This window comes from Pimephales promelas, chromosome 2 (assembly GCF_988280905.1).
Source record: "Pimephales promelas chromosome 2, fPimPro1.hap1.1, whole genome shotgun sequence".
NCBI lineage: Eukaryota > Metazoa > Chordata > Actinopteri > Cypriniformes > Leuciscidae > Pimephales > Pimephales promelas.
Window position 1 is genome coordinate 39,516,460 of NC_142770.1, and position 12,522 is coordinate 39,528,981.

At 34.8% G+C, this 12,522-nt stretch overlaps 2 long non-coding RNA genes across 2 annotated transcripts; both read left to right on the top strand.

Moving 5' to 3' along the window:
• The first annotated feature begins 519 nt into the window (after nucleotides 1-519).
• LOC148997372 (uncharacterized) lies at nucleotides 520-3,754 on the top strand. The gene is made up of 3 exons (XR_016147200.1): nucleotides 520-925; nucleotides 2,227-2,434; nucleotides 2,597-3,754. It is a non-coding gene; the product is annotated as an uncharacterized LOC148997372 (long non-coding RNA).
• A 4,876-nt stretch (nucleotides 3,755-8,630) lies between these two features.
• Nucleotides 8,631-12,414, top strand: LOC148997373 (uncharacterized). The gene is made up of 4 exons (XR_016147176.1): nucleotides 8,631-9,710; nucleotides 10,325-10,400; nucleotides 11,003-11,089; nucleotides 11,809-12,414. It is a non-coding gene; the product is annotated as an uncharacterized LOC148997373 (long non-coding RNA).
• The last annotated feature ends 108 nt before the right edge of the window (nucleotides 12,415-12,522 follow it).

Sequence of the window (12,522 nt, forward strand, 5' to 3'; positions counted from 1 at the left end):
CGGAGCCTTCGGAGGTGCAGAGAATTTTTAATTCTACGTCACCCAGGCCGGCGTTTGATTTTTCCCGCAATTTTTGTGGATCAGCAAGAAGCGGGTCTGTTAATATGCCATGGAATAGGTAACGTTACGTTAATTAGAATTTATCTGTTTAAATTATATGTGCAAAATTGAAACTTGTGATACCCATAGATATGGTGATACCTACGTTACCTATACTGTGACTTGGTCTATACTATAAAGTGCTGTAGTTATCACGTCACTTTGTAGGCCAAAACGCGGGAGTGAGTTAGCATTTTAGCACTCCTGGTTCCCTCGCTCTAAAGTCTATGGGATTTTTGAAAGGGTTTTTGCTAAATCGCCTGAAATAAGGTCTGTGGTTAACAAAGCCTCTAAATATTTTCACGTTTTGATCTATGACATAAAACAGACCAGTTATTACCTGCTTGTGGATTTTTAAACTTTATTGTGTCTGTTTTTTAAAAAAACTTTATACAGGCTTCAAAATGTATGAGTTTTGGATTAACTTGTAAAGATTATCTTGATAGACAAAAGGTGTAAGGGTCACAACTCTTTGTTAAACACAGATCTTGTTTTTTGCGATTTTCCAAAAGGGGAAAATGCATAGCTTTTCGATCGGGGAACCCATGCGCCGCTAGCTTCCGGGTTGTCCTACAAAATTGACTTCATCACTTTGGCACTCTATAATGTGATGTCAGATCTCCGGTGCTTAACTAGAAAACGTATTACAGCAGGTCAGGACCGGTCAGGACAGACTCCCCCGGGTGATGTCAGTTTTTTTTTTCACAGTATTTCCGTTCCATATCAATAAAATAAATTAAAACGCCAAAGGATCATGCGATGGAATCTTCCCTGCAAACGATACTATGAAGAATGTGACTATTTAACTTCAAGTCAAAAACAAAAGGTAAGTAGGTATTCATATTCATTTCAGTATAAGCAGACGCAAAACCCCACTAAAGGCGACAACTTTTGGAAAGTGATAAAAGCTCCTTAATAAGTTGCAGTTTCTCGGTTTGATCGATTTGAGCGTCAGCCTGCAAATCTACAATAAAGCATAGACATTTCAATATAAGAGTCCCTTATAGTTTATCCATCGTGGGATATGTGGATTCCGGGATTGTAACATCTAGTCCTTTACTTGAGCTTGTTTATAGAAGTCACTTTGTGTTTCCATTTTAAGCTCATTTTCCACCTGGTTATCATTTGGTTACCCGAACTATTTTATTTTATTTAAAGTAAACTATTGTTGCTTCTGTCTGGGATGCCCTATCACGGGAAGGAATGACTAGATATAATTTCACAGATTTTATTTTAATACGTATTATTTACCATAAGTATTACAGTTAATATCACCTAAACCGTGATACATATGTGTTGTTATTAATACATTCATAACGATCACTCACAATAGAGATGAGTCACATGAATTATGAGGCTCATCACATGAAAACGAGCTGCGCAGTCTCATTTGCTCAAACATTAAACACCATCAGGTAACACACACATGACATTTAAAAAATGCAATAAACACTAATTTAACAACATTGCATGTAACATAAAACCCTAATGTACATAAGTGATTACAAAAAAACTAAGAAAACTATGAAGAACCATAGTTATTTCAACAAAGAATAATCAAATGTGGCGTGTCACGCAGGGGATTGTGGGAATGTCAATTTACGTTGTTTCAATACAATGAGTGGTTCTTTTTCACTTTCAACAACTAAATCTAACGATATTTTACAGTAAAATTACATTAAATGTACCATTAGATCACAAATATTTACCATAGCCTATATGATCATTCGAGAAGAAAATTTCAAATGGCACTTAGAGGCTTGCATCTTGCAACTCTTCATCCATATATATATATGTATATTTATATATATATATATATATATATATATATATATATGTATATGCTATAGGCTATATATATACTGTATATATAACCATTTGTCAGACTTGAATTCTAAGAAGTTAAATGGTTTTGCTTGTACATTTATCATTGTGTTATCCTTTATTAAAAACACATTACTTGCTCATTTTCCATTGTGCCCTGAAAGTAACTAAGCACTCCTAATTCTTTTAACTGATGAGCATTGGTGCTCCCTGGGAAAAAAAGTAAGCGTCAAGCCGTTAGCGTTTATGTTTAATACCATATTTATTATGTTGACTAATAACATATGATTTCTATTAATTAAGGCATGGGAAAAGAAAAAGGATGGCTGAAGTCCCCTTCCTTCGAGATGTTTGCCTTCTTTCATCTCCAAGAGACCGTACAGTTCCGAGGTCCATTGGCAGAGCAAGGTCATATAGTGTCTGCCGTGCAGTTTCGGAAGGAGTGGGCTGCACATGAGATCCTGGAACACCTGAGAACCATATTCAGGTCAAAACTGAAGAGTGGCACAGAGTAAGATAACATCCAAATCAGCACTTCATCAAATCACTTAACTAGGTTTTGATAAAATTATTGAACAAAATGTATTGGTGTATCAAGTTGATGTTTGATTATTTGGAAATAATGTTGAAAAGTATTTATAAAATTATAAATAATCATGTGATATTTCCATAGACTCACAATAATGATGGCCACCTACACCAGGTTGGTCAAACAGTGTTGGAGGAAGGTAGAACACTTGATGGTGCAGTGTTGTGCAGACTTTTCAAAGACAAGATCATCTACCTTCTGCCATCAATTGATCTTCTAGATGAAACAGATGACGGAAGTTAAATAAATGAACTTCAACAGAATCTATAGGTCTATTTTCATGGGCCGCATCATTTCACTTTTATTAGGTGTCCCATCAATATTTCAGCTCTGTTTATTTGTGAAGCTACTGTGGAGAAAAAGGTTAAATATGAAGTATGTAATTTCTTCAACTCCAATGGCACCAAACTAATTGCAAAAAAATTTCCATGACATTGTCAAATATAACAGGTAGTCCCACCCCAAACTAATGCTACTGGTGAGCCAATTTAGATATTTTGGGTATATTGGGATCGCACAGACAAAAAAACAATGTTGAAAAGCATAGTGTGTATACACTTTGTGGAAATCAGCAGATTAACAGTTCATTTATTATTGTCCACAGTTAGCTGGGATTGAACAGTGTATTAACATAAAAAAAAAGCTACCCAGCAAACACGCGTTGTCAGATTGACGTTCAGATCATCTCCGTATAACGTCCGTCAGTTCAGAACCACTTTTGTACGTCCTGTGGACGTGCAAAACAGGTTCAAAATTTGACCATCTGACTAGGACCCCTATGGACGTCTGCATACAGTATGTCCTGATGCACATGTGTTGCGTTTAGTTCATCAGATCTGGTCTGGTTGGTTTTTATTATACAGTATACTAAATGCATTACAAATGTGAGGCCATGTACTGATTTTTTTCCCCTAATATTAACATTTAATACCTTGTAGTCTTCAGCAATTATATTTTTCTCGTCCAGATCAAATGTCCGCCTTTGCTGCAAAAGCAACTGCAGATGTCTGTAGTGCTTTGCAACATTTGGTCCACTGCAGGGAGAGCAAAAGAGGACTGATGAACTAGAAAGCACCTCATCCATCTCTCTCAGTGTTGTACAACATGCAAGAAGCCCAAATACATGCATTGCAAGCTTGGGGATTTCTAAAAAGAAAGCAATCAAAAACAAAGATTGTTGTAATTATACATTTAATTTCAAACTGAATGTAAAGTAATCATAATAAAAAAATATATATTTACTGTTTCTTGCAAAGATCCTTGGCATTCTTCATTATGTGGCTTAGACATCTATGAAGAATGGGGATGTCAAATGTGTCTGCAGGATATTGCCCACTGATTACAAGATAATATTTTTGCAGCAGGTCCTCCAGACCGGTTCTGCAGAATGCAATTGAAATGGACTGCATGAGCACAAGGGAGCCATCACACATGATCATAGCCGGCCTTTTATTTGCCCCATTTCCGTACATCCTGACAAGATCCGTCTGAAAAGCCTGCAGGAAGTAGTTCACCGAAGAGGTTGTGTGGTCACATGTGACATAGGTGGCCACAGGTAAAGGTGATGCACCCTTGGATGGATTTCTCACCACCAGCTCATATACGTAGTGGGGGGGACCATCTGCCCTTTGTTTAGGAATAATACTCCCTGTGGCATCCAGGTAAACTATGTCCTCCTTGCATCTTTTGTAAAACACAGAGAGGGTCTTCTTTGACCACAGCATCCTTTGGTTGCATTAGCACCCTCTGTAACACATCAGTGTCTGTGCCACGCTGTTCTTCAATCATCATTTTTAAGCTCGTGAGCTCATCTGAATTACGTCGGGTTTTTTTTCTTTCACTCCACCCAATGTTCTTAAGTACTTCTTTCGTTGGAGCATCATCCCTGCAACCTGAATCAATTACCATTGGTGGAATTTTGTGCATTGACTCCAAATACAGACTTCGGGGTAACTTTGTTGCAAGGACTTCTGCTGTTGACTGCCGTGCACCTGCACGCACTGGTCTTTTTTGCAGTTCCTTGGTGTTATGTTTGACATCACCTCCAGAGAAAACCACTAAGGCTTTAAGGGTGTTTTCATTCTCAACTTTCACATGCACAATCACTGGACAATCTTTGAAAAGACAGTATCCCACACATGTAAAAACTGGTGCCAGTGTCTGGGACTGCAGGGTTTTCACACTGTGTCTCTTAAAACCAAAGCTGCAGTAGGGATGAACCGACTTTAGGCCCTTGGCAATGACATTAGTCCACTGAAGTCCTTGAAAAAGTCTGCCTTTCTGGTCCTGCCTTAGTTCTTGCCACTCTTTTTGTGCAATAAAAAAAAAACAAGGCTGACATGGCAAAGAACATGTGAAATATGCATCTTCCTCCTCACTGCTGTGAGTGAATTGTCTGATTCGTCACAAATCTGTAATACAGGAAAATTCATTAAAAAGAGGTTACAAAATGGTAGATATACTGTTACAGTAATATATTAAGCTTACTTCTTCACTATAGCTTAAGTATGTTCAAATGACAAACAACTTGAGTTCTTGTGTGGAAATTGATAATCATTTTTGAAAAAGTATAAACATTTCACCACTTTAAAAAAAATGCTAAAACATAACCCTGGAAATCACCAAATAATTATTTTTTTTAAATAACATTTATCTTTATCGTGATTATTACCATCTTTTAGATATCTTTCATTTAGCAAATAACTTTTAATGGGACAGGAACATGAAAGTAAATTGTTTTGTATTTGTCACATTATTGACAATTAATCTGCAATGGATAAATAAGAACTGCCATGGCAAAAAAATCTTAATTACATTTGTCATTGATTTGAATATTAGTTACATGTAATAGGAAAAGTATCCTTAACCTTTTCACTTGTGGTAGCACAATTTGATGCAAAGTCACTGCTTGAAGGACTATTAGTCTCCCACACGTCCTGAAAAGAGTGACAGAAGGGTTCATTTCTAAAACAATGTGTATGTTAGACAAAATGCACATAATGGAAACCAATTTAAAGATAAAAAGTCACCATTTCAAGGGATGCATATTGAGACCCTTCTTTTTGGTATGGAGACAATTAAAAAATACAAAATAATAATAATAATAATATTTTCCAAAATATATAAAAATAAAAATAAAAAATATATCAATATAACTAAAATAACCTGTGTAGGGTGGACTTCGGGGAGGACTTCGGGGAGGATTGAGCTCTCTCTTTTCTGTTTAAGAAGAAAGTGTGAATTATTTTTTTTTTTACAAAGATTGTCTAATAGACCCATGCAATTATAATCATTATAATCAAATTATAATACTATTATATAATACAATTATAATCAGACAAAAGGAAAGCAAACTAAATATAAAAAGTCACCAATTTGAGAGATGTGCATTCTGTCTCTTTGTTTTGCCTTTGAGACAAATGACTGTCTCCAACATCCTGGGCACCCTACATATATATATATATATATATATATATATATATATATATATATATATATAAAAGGATATATCAATACATTTATTGTTTAAAAAAAAATAAAAGTGCAAAGGCAATACATTTAAGAACTGCAAGGTTAAACAATGCTATTGAAACCAAAAAGTCAAGAAAGGATCAATGAAAACTGTAATGACATTTGAATCAACATTTTTCTGCAAATAAGTAGAACTCAAAAGTTACAATAAGTGTTAGCTTGTAAACCTGGACACTCCAGTCTTACATTTGTAATATTAACCATTATTTTCTAAACTAAAATTAGTTTGTTGTACAATTACAGAAATAAAATAAAAAAATAAGATGTGCGTTTAATTTGACATTTCCAAAGTAATCCCTTTTCATAAATGTAAACAAAAAACACTGAAATGTCTTTTAAACGAATCAATGCTAAATGCATTTGTGGTGTTGTGACCTGATGGCATTCAATATAATTTGGTTTTCATGATAGGACAATTGTAAACTGCACAACTAAAGACTGCATATTTCAACCTGGCATTTATGTATATAGGCCTAAATGTATATAAAAAAAGGAAGAAAATAAAATGAACATAGAAAAGTGCTCTCACCAACATGTAACAATAGTGATGCTTCACAAGAACCAATAATAATGTTGCAATGCTCAGCAGGTTGACTCAGTAGATCTAATGATAAATTACCTTCAGAAGCAGGGATGTCTGGATTTTTTTGTGATTTGCAAGTGTATTTGGCACTTGCAAATCTTTGCATACATTGTCCCAAAAGCCAGCAGCTTTGTGAACACTGTAGTTCTTAATACTGGTCCCAGGAACTGCAAATTTATCTACACTTGATAACATTTCTTGCAGATTTTTGGAAGTTCTCCTTCCCTTTGAAATCAAACAGAATTATTGTTATGGCACTACGCATTTAAGCAACAAATCTTGTTCCAGTGGAAAATGTGTGACAAACAATATACAATGTTTAAAGGGAAATGAACATTTTGTGAGTTTACTGTAAAACTTGCCTTTCCAAATGTGGTGAAAGTGCAGAATCTAGAATCAAAATATATGTACATTTAAAGAAAATATACTTTCAGTTATAAAGTTTGCTTTATGAGATAAAGCACAGGTGCATGCTGTCCAAAACTAATAGTTTCAATTCACAGTAAGCTACAGAATGCATTAAAGATATAGGCTAAATAATATTTTTGATTGCTGTTTGGTTCAAAATGGTACAAATCTTTTCTATTTTCTAATTCTATAAACATTTTCTAAACGAACATTTCAGGGACATTTGCAATGAAAAAGTTGTAGGCTACTATTTGTGTGTGTGTGTGTGTGTGTGTGTGTGTCTGTGCGTGTGCGTGTGCGTGTGTGTGTGTGTGTGTGTGTGTGTTTGTGTGTGTGTGTGTACTTTGCCATTTATATAGAAACATGTTGTCACGGGTGTGGTGCGGGTGAAGAACGGCAAAGTCAAAAGCTCCAATGAGTTCATATAGTTTACTTCAGAAAACTCTCACAGGTACAGATTGGCAGGAAGACGGGCAGGAACACTTGCAACAAGACCAAAACATTTACAAGAACCGACAAAGACTGAATGAACTGAGGGAAACTAAATACAGAGTACTGATGACAATAATGAATAGGAGACAGATGAAATGGATGAAGATAATTAACTAAACACAGGTGAATAAACTGAGGACAAACGAGGAGCGGGAAAACTGAATAGGACTAAACCAAAACACTAAGAAAAAGGGGAAACAAAGAGTCAAACTGTAGCACATGTACTGTATGTGGCATCTGTAGACAATAAAGGATAAACCTTCTATTACATGTAATTGTATTTTTGTCTTTATTTATAATTATGTAATATGTATTATTATGCAATATAGACACGCATAGTCAATATTGCTGTGCATTGAAAAATATAAGACCCAGTACTAAACTACATTCACTTACACTTTCTAAGTGACTGACAACTCTTAAATAACTGGTTTGTAAATAATGCTATACTTCATTTAGAAATTATTATTTGATCATTAATGAAGTATGAAAATACAATTATTAAACACATAAATCTGCTTATAAATCAAGAATAAATCATGTATAGCTGTATTTATAAACAGCTTATTAATGTCTATGAATGCTTTATGAATGATGAATGATCTGTTTTCTAATGCTTAACTAATGATTAATAGCATGCAGATATTATAAAGTGTGACCGATGTCTCTTTAAACTGTGACCATATTAACACATGAACAATTTACAACAACCTCATCAGCCAGTGTTTTTTAAAGTTTCCTGAGAGTAACGTTTAAATGATCTGGATAATACAGTCTTGTGAGAGTAAAAGGTTGTTTTTCTCCATTTGTACACATTTCATGACGCTTAATAAAAAGCAAGAGTTGTATTTAAGGGGGCAGTTTAGTTGGTAATGGGGCACGGTTCGCTAATGTGAACGCTGTCATGGGACCCGGGTGCGCACTGCGGTACCGAACCCGAGACTGCCTGGAGTTCGGTTGCTCCTGAACCGTGCCGCGGTTCGCGTGAATGTGAAAGCAGCACGGATTAATCCGGGCGCGCACTTTATCAGGAAGTAAAGTATCCTGCGCATGTGTTTTAGCTTATTGTGATGTATTCAGTTAAATAAAACACTTGTAACCCACGTAGGAGGGGACGTTCTCGCGACCTTATGCAACGTTCCCTAAAAGTTCTCTAAAGGTAACGAAAGTTCCGAACCTTTATAGAACATTGAGGACGTTCATAGAACGTCCTCTTTTGGTTATGAAAGTGCTGCAGTTCAAGGTTCCTTATATGACCTTAGGGGGACGTTCTATTTGGGGTATTTTAAGGTCACATAACAAACGTTACAAAGAGGACATTCGGGACGTTAGCAGAACGTTCCCATACAGTCCCCTGTTGGTCATATAATAACGTTCCCAATGTGACTTCAGGAGGACGTTCCATACTGGTTATTCTATGGTCACACAACAACGTTACAAAGAGGACATTCGGGACGTCAACAGAACGTTCCCATACGGTTCTCTGTTGGTCATATAATAACGTTCCCAATGTGACTTCAGGGGGACGTTCGATATTGGTTATTCTATGGTCACACAACAACGTTACAAAGAGGACATTCGGGACGTCAACAGAACGTTCCCATACGGTTCTCTGATTGTCATATAAACGTCCCCGTTATTACTTTAACAACGTTACAAAGAGGACATGGCAGATCTGCTTATTTTTTCAAAATAAACTACCACAAAAAGGGATCAAATCTGCTATGAAGATTGAAAATTGTTGTATTGTACTGTATATTCTATAGATGACATTTAATTGAAAAATAAGCACGTTATTGTATAAATAAACAACTTTTGTTCTGTTTGATGTGTTTTGAAAAGTAACACATCCAACAGAACGAATTGTTTATTTATTTTACAATAGCAAAATGGTATAAAAAAACATAATTGTCAAGTGAATGGGTCATATAACTACACAATGAGTTTTAAATTCATTATTTAAAATTAATGATATTTCAAATTGTTAAATGTTATAATGTTTATTTAAATGCTGCGTGCCTTTTGACGTGTTCTATGGTTTCAATGGGCGTGCGCGTAAACATTGAGTCGCAATTCAAAGACAGGAGCGCGCGTGAGCAGATGGAAACCATGGAAACGAGGAAACCTCATCAACTGTCAAACAGCAAAACTAGCGTCTCTCACTGTTGTTTTCTCTGCTTTCAGGTAAGTTTAGTTACCAAAATCACACAAATAATACATACAAACCTTCCTGATATATGTCTTACGTGTAATTGATACACTTCTGTTGAATATTTACTTTATAGAAATGGTTTTGTGTCTTCGAAAAAGTCCGTTAGCATCTCCGTTTTCAGAAGAGCTAACGTTAACTTTAGCAGCTATAAGTTTACGTTACAATTGAGCTCTTGTTTTACATAAGTTTGGGTTTTTAACCACATTTGTGTGTTGATAACAGTTTTTAAAAGTTTTGTTTTGCTGGTAATTTGTCAGTGGTGGTGGGAAGTAAGCTTTTATTTAACCTGAAATAATTCAATGTAACGTACTGTTAATGACGTCACTTAAGATTGATAATAAGTGATTTCAGGAGGAACAGAAAAAAACCTTCACAACAAAGGGGGAATTATTGTTTAATCATGATAATAATTTCATATGCGTTTTTTGCACAATATATTACCTTAAGATTTTTTATATATATTCTTTATCTTTTCTGCATTTTATCTCTGCTCTAGCTTGCTTCCTTGTAATAAACCCTTTGTTCTTTTGTAAATTCTATGTGCTAACATTGTTGGCTCTGTGACACATTGCATGTTATTTTCTAGAAGATCATCATGCTGGTTGGCCTGCTGCACCCCCTGTCCAAGACAATCTCATTCTCCACGGCTATGAACTCGACTAGTAAGCAAAACTTCAAACATAAGTTACTGTTCAATTGTTGTGGGTCTGCACTCTGTAGGATTTATACTTTTGAATGAAGTCACACACTTTAAAATCATTAACCCCAGTTTTTTTCAGGGAGATTGTCCTTGAGAAGCCAGTAAGCTAAATAATAGGCGGCAAATATAATGTTATAAAAATGGTCATAGTTATAATAATTCATTTAACTATTATTATAACAGGATAATGGTCATTGGTATATATATATATATATATATATATATATATATATATATATATATATATTTATTTTTATTTTTTTCTCTTGGTGTGTTTTTAATTATGTTAGCCAATGAGACAGACATCATACTGTCCAACTCAAAGGTATTTTTTATGTAGGTTTTTTTTCTGATAAATACTGAAATTCTTTTTACTTTCAAAAGCTGAATTCAGGAAGTTGACAACTTTAGGCACGCAAGTTATTTTTCACAGATATCTGTCCAGTTTACTCATGGCTCATACTCTTAGCCTTTAAAATGTTTGAATGTATATCTGCAATACATTATCAGGGGGTAAAGATATCATTAGAGTTTTTAAAGTTATGGCTATGCTCTTGTTACCAGATGAGATGTCAATCATTTGACCCTGTGATTCTTCAGGACAAGATCTTGATGCCATCCACACTGAACATGACATCGTACATGACGAAGGTGAGTTTCACAATAGCTGCCACTATCACAAACCAAGAGACCGAACACAACAGGCCTTCATCCATATGAACTCACCCATGCATAGGAATAGGTTCCGAAACCCGGTATTAAACATTAAACGGGGGCCAAATTAAGGAAGACCGCAGTATCGATAAGCTCAGATGTTTTCGGTTCTGCTGACGGTACTGAAGAAACTACACACACTATTAGACATTGTCTTGCAAATTCTGTGAGGATTAGGAGGGGTGTTTTAAACAGTCTTCATACAACATGTGTTTTCCAGGCTGGTTGTTTGTCATTTTGTAAGACTAGGGAGAGGCTGTACCTCAGTAAAGACTTATTTTACATTCGATAATTCAATTTCCGTACCTGATAAGTTAGATTTTCCTAAAAAAAAAACATCATGCACTGCTTATTTCAATTGTATTTTTCTTCTTTTGAATTTATCTATGCTTGTAATTTGTTTATAATTTTCAATGCAGATTCACTCTAAATAAATAATCTCTTGAAATTTGTTTTTATATCGCAATATATATAGCAGCAGATAAACAAAATAGATAAACAAAATATTTTATTTAAGGTTTTCAATATTGTCCTGCCGTAATATTTAGCATTTAACCTAACTCTAATTTTTTATTGAACGTGGAATGATAATTTGTGATACCAGATGAGATGTATGCATGATAGATTTTGAACTGTACTATTTTTTTTTATTGCAGGTTTTCTGGAATCCACAGCGGAAGGGATCAAGGCATGAGATGTTGGCTTGGACAGATGTACCTGTACACCACACCGACCTCTGCTTTTGGATGGATGGCTGATTACTATCATGTTCTGTATAAGTTTTATAATAGCAAAACTGAGCACCTTCGACAGTGGTAGATGTAAAGTAGTCAGACATCAGTACATTTAAAGTCACAGAGAGAAAGTTTTTTATATAAGTATAAAACAATTTTTTGGCACCATTTTACACCAAGAAATGTGCATAATTGGCCAAATTGATAATGTTTATCAACAAAAATATGACCCTATGAGTTTGCTAATTTGTAGAATAGGACACACACACACACACTCTCTCTCTCTCACACACACACACACACACACACCACACACACACTGTATATATTTAATAGTTATTTAATTAAATATATTTCAGTTTTTTCTTTTTACTTGTTGTTCATAATTTACATAACATTAAATTAACATAAATCTTTGTCTTGTCCTAATATTATTTACTGTTGATTTATTACGCCTATGCATGATCACATTATTATTAATTCATAATCTGATTTTTGATTACACAAAATAAATAAATAAATAACGAATCTCTGCTTTGTATTGTATCTTTGAATGTGTTAAAACGTTAAATGCATGCTTATTCCTGATTAAGGTTCTTCAAGAACAAATTTGAAAAAGTTTCTGCATTCTAGTTT